General features: G+C 40.5%; 1 pseudogene; it reads right to left on the reverse strand.

Moving 5' to 3' along the window:
* Positions 1–1,305: 1,305 nt before the first annotated feature.
* Positions 1,306–2,708, reverse strand: LOC102890401 (annotated as a pseudogene).
* Positions 2,709–4,551: the final 1,843 nt, after the last annotated feature.

The following is a 4,551-nucleotide window of genomic DNA, read 5'->3' on the forward strand; positions in this document are numbered from 1 at the left end:
CTCAGGTGAACTTGGGAGTTGATCAGACTCCCTTTCTGTCTTCTAGCAGACAGGCTATCCCTGGGACCTGCGTCCTTACCATTCAGTCGAGCAGTACTCCTGAGTTGGTTCCTGCACCTCTCTGGGTTCCGTTGTGTTTCTGGAGCAGCCACCCAAGGTCACTGGAAGAGACGTTTCTCCCTTTACAGGCAAGGGGCTCATTGGTGTGCCAAGTGGAGTCTGTGTCTCCCTGTGTCCTGGTGGCCAGACCCCAAAAACAAGGGAGGCGAAAAACCACCATCTCTAGATCCCGGACGAGCCACCAGAAATGTTGTGGGATTCTAGAACAGAGAGACGGGACACCGAGGCTATAAGCTGGAAGCAGTGTTTATTGATGCTGGCACCAGTTCAGCAGATTCTTATCCAAAGGCTGAGCCCCGAATATAAAATGGCAGGCACTTTTATACCATCTTGTACTTCTATATGCCTACATAGCTATAGATATTCCATATAAGGAAGGAGAAATTGAATGGTTGCCAAACTATAAGGAGACCAGCTTAATTGTTTAAGCAGGTTTTTGGACTGCCACGTCAACCAGAGAGTCCTGGGAAGTGGGGTGCAGTCAGGAATTAACTCGTTTGAGTTAGGAAATGGTCGGGCAGGGTCAGCCTGCCACACTACCGGTGAGGCTTGGGAAAGAAGGGAGCCCTCACTTCTTGGCCACACTTTCACAAAGTGTAGCTTCCATGGCAGGTAGCTGGGGACAGGATAAAAAAATGCCAAAGTCCCACCCTTTGAGGGAAGACAGGTCTCTGACTGGGAGCAGGGTGCAAAGGAGGCCTGTGCTCTTGGCTGCCCGGGTCTAGAGTGAGGTTTCCATCTCGGTGAGCTGGGAGAAAGGAGGCAGTGAATGGGTCTTGATTCTAATACCACCAAGTATTGGCATTCTTAATGATTTGTAGTAATGTTCTTGAATAAATATTTCTTCATTTTATCTGTCCCCAGACCATTTCTAGAGACTTTAAAAGGTTATATAATTTTTTTCATTAAACTTTGTTTTAATGGGTCTCAAATTTCTGTGACAGATTTTTGGCCAAGTTGTTTCCATTAAAAAATACTGATTTTAAAAACTGATAACTTAAAATCTGCCACACACAAGAAAAACAAATGGTCTACAAAACATTTTTTTTCTAAAGGTTTTATGATGCATTGTAATCATTAACCAGACTTTTACTGTTTAACTTAAATGACCAATTGAGACAAGCAGTTTTGAGACCATTCTTCCACCACTGATTGAGACCAGAGTGGCAGGTATTGGGATAATATTCATTTAACTTTCTGAGCTTTCTGGGTAGACTTGGTGACCTTGCTAGCTCCAGCTGCCTTCTTTCACGACACGCACAGCAACTGTCTGTCTCATGTCACAAACAGCAAAACAGCCCAGAGAAGGATAGTCAGAGAAGCTCTCAACACACATGGGCTTGGCAGAAATCGTATCAACGATGGCAGCATCACCAGATTTCAAAAACTTCAAGCCATCTTATAGCTTTTTCCAAGAAAAACAATCGATCTTCTCCTTCAACAAATTTGCAAACCATGTGAACTGTGTGATAATCCAGCATAGGTGCATATCTGGCATTGAATTGGCCTGGATGGTTCAAAATAATCACCTGAGCCATGAAGCCGGCTGCTTCCATTGGTGGGTCATTTTTGTTGTCACCAGCCACATTGCCATGATGAACATCTTTGAAAGACACATTCTTGACATTGAAGCTCACATTGTCCCCAGGAAGAACTTCATTCAAAGCTTCTTGGTGCATCTCAACAGGCTTTACTTCAGTTGTTACATTGACTGGAGCAAAGGTGACCACCATGACAGGTTTGAGAGCACAAGTCTCCACTAGGCCTACAGAGACAGTACCAAAACCTCCAATTTTGTAGATGTGCTGGAGTAGCAGACACAAAGAGTTGTCAATTGGATGAGTTGGTGGCAGGATGCAATCTAGAGCTTCAAGAAGAATAATTCCACTGGCATTGCCATCTTTACAGTGAATTTCCATACCTTGAACCAAGGCATGTTAGCACTTGGCTCCAGTATGTTGTCACCATTCAAACCAGAAATTGTCACAAATGCCAGGGTTGTAGCCAATTTTCTTAATGTAGGTGCTGACTTCCTTAACTATTTCCTCATATCTCTTCTGGTTGTAGGGTGGCTCAGTGGAATCTCCTTTGTTAACACCAACAATTAGTTGTTTCTAATCCAGTGTATAAGCCAAAAGAGCATGCTCACGGGTCTGCCCATTCTTAGAGATATCTGCTTTAAATTCACCAGTACCATCAGCAACAATCAGGATAGCACAGTCAGCCTGAGATGTGCATATAATCATGTTTTTTATAAAATCTCTGTGTCCTAGGGCATCAATAATGGTCACATAATACTTGCTGTTCTTGAATTTCCACAGGGTGATATCAGTGGTGATATCACACTCACGTTCAGCTTTCAATTTATCCAAGAACCAGGAGTACTTGAAGGAGCCATTCCTCATTTCTGCAGCCTCTTTCTCAATTTTTCTATTGTTCTTTTGTCAATCCCACCACATTTGTAGATCAGATGACCAGTTGTGTTGGACTTGCCCAAATCTATGTGTCCAATGATGATGATGTTGATATGAGTCTTTTCCTTTCCCATTTTGGCTTAGATTTAGCGGTGGTTTTCACAACACCTGTGTTCTGGCAGCAAACCTGTTGCAAAAAAAAAAAATCTAAAAGGTTGTATTTTTATAATTTTCACCAGTTTCCCTGGAGAGTGGGTCTGTGGAGTTCCTGGCACTGTCATGTCTCTTATTTCACTCTTCACATACATTTTCTCCTTTTTTGTTTTGAGTGATGTTCTATACTGCTTTTACCAGGATCCAAACTACATAATCCTTGTCTTCATAACCCTCCACAAGTATCATCCACTAATTATCTGTGACTGTCATCCATACACTGGCCAATGTGTCTTGGCCCAACTTCATCAGATGGCTGTCACATGCAGTAGCAACAACCTAATCCCTGTAATCCTGAAAAACAAAGATCCGTATGAACTTTAGAACCAGCCTTTTCATTTTTTCCAAAATGGTCAATGGGATTTGGAGAGGGATTGCATTGAATCAGTACCTCATTAGGAAGTAATGTCATCTTAACTGTATTAGGTATTCTAATCCATGACCACAGGATATCTTTCCATTTATTTAGGTCTTCTTTAATTTCTTTCAGTAATATTTTCTACTTTTTAGTGTATGAGTATTGTACCTCCTTGGTTAGTTTATTCCTAAGTATCTCATTCATTTTGATGTTATTATAAGTGCACTTGTTTTCTTAATTTCCTTTTTGAATTATTCATTGTTATTGTATAGAAATATAACTGGTTTTGTGTGTTGATCTTGCATTTTGCAGCTTTATTGTATGGACTTATTCAGTCTCTGAAGTATCTTTTCCTTTAGTTTAGTAATCAGTTAGTTGGTTAACAGAGATTTCCTTAAACACCTGGAGAGAATAGAAGAAAAATAAAACACTCTCTCTGCAATAAGCAGATAGGCTCTGTATTGGGGTACTCCATCACAGCCTAGTTAGTCTGTTAACAGTGCTGTGTTAGTTTTTACTTCTTGCTTATGGTAAACTTAAACATCAGCTGAAAGTGAAAATTATAGTCTTCTTAGACCTTTCCTGAGTATGCATTGTGCCCTTGACATTCTTGTGCCTTTCTAGATTCCATGATATGTGCAAGTGTCTTTCAAAGCCATTATTACCCAAAGTATTTGACTCCCTATATTTTCCTCTCAGGCTTTTGGCATTAACCTAAATGTTATCTTTTGCCATAGATAGCAGCAGGTTTTTCATTTGCCTTTCAATGTTTTTGAGGAATGCCCTTATGTATAGTGTATAGCCTCCATTACACCCTAAGAGAGTTCCGAGTTATGAAAATGAAGGCAAGTCTCTTGTATCAGTAGGTCAGGAAGCTTCTAGATACATCAAAACACGCAAGCACTATTCATTAAAAGATCGTTATGGGTGAATTGTATACCCTCAAAATTTTATGTGTTAAATTCCTAACCCCTGTACCTCAGAACGTGACTTTATTTGGAGATAGAATCTTTAAAAAAAAAATAAGTAAAATTAAATTAGGTCATTGGGGTGGACCTTAATCCAATATGACTGGTGTAAGAGGAATAGGAGATTAGGACATGGGCACACACAGAGGGAGGACCATGTGAAAACATGAGAGAGAGACAGTTATCTACAAGCCACAGAGAGAGGCTTTAGAATGAAACCAACCCTGCTGATCTTGGCCTTCTAACCAGAATAATGACAAATATATTTATGTTGTTTAAATCATCCTGTCTATGGTAGTTTGTTTTGACAGTTCCAGAAAACTCAAACAAAGACCTACTCTGCTCCCTCTTGAAATGGGAACCACAATGAGAACACTTGCCACCATCATTAAGACTGATAACGAGGTGAGAACACAGCAGGGTAATGGCAAGTTAAAATGTCACAAAACTCTCTTACTGTATGTCTCAGTCAATTTTC

The sequence above is a fragment of the Pteropus alecto genome, unplaced genomic scaffold (assembly GCF_000325575.1).
Source record: "Pteropus alecto unplaced genomic scaffold, ASM32557v1 scaffold52, whole genome shotgun sequence".
In the NCBI taxonomy this organism is placed as follows: domain Eukaryota; kingdom Metazoa; phylum Chordata; class Mammalia; order Chiroptera; family Pteropodidae; genus Pteropus; species Pteropus alecto.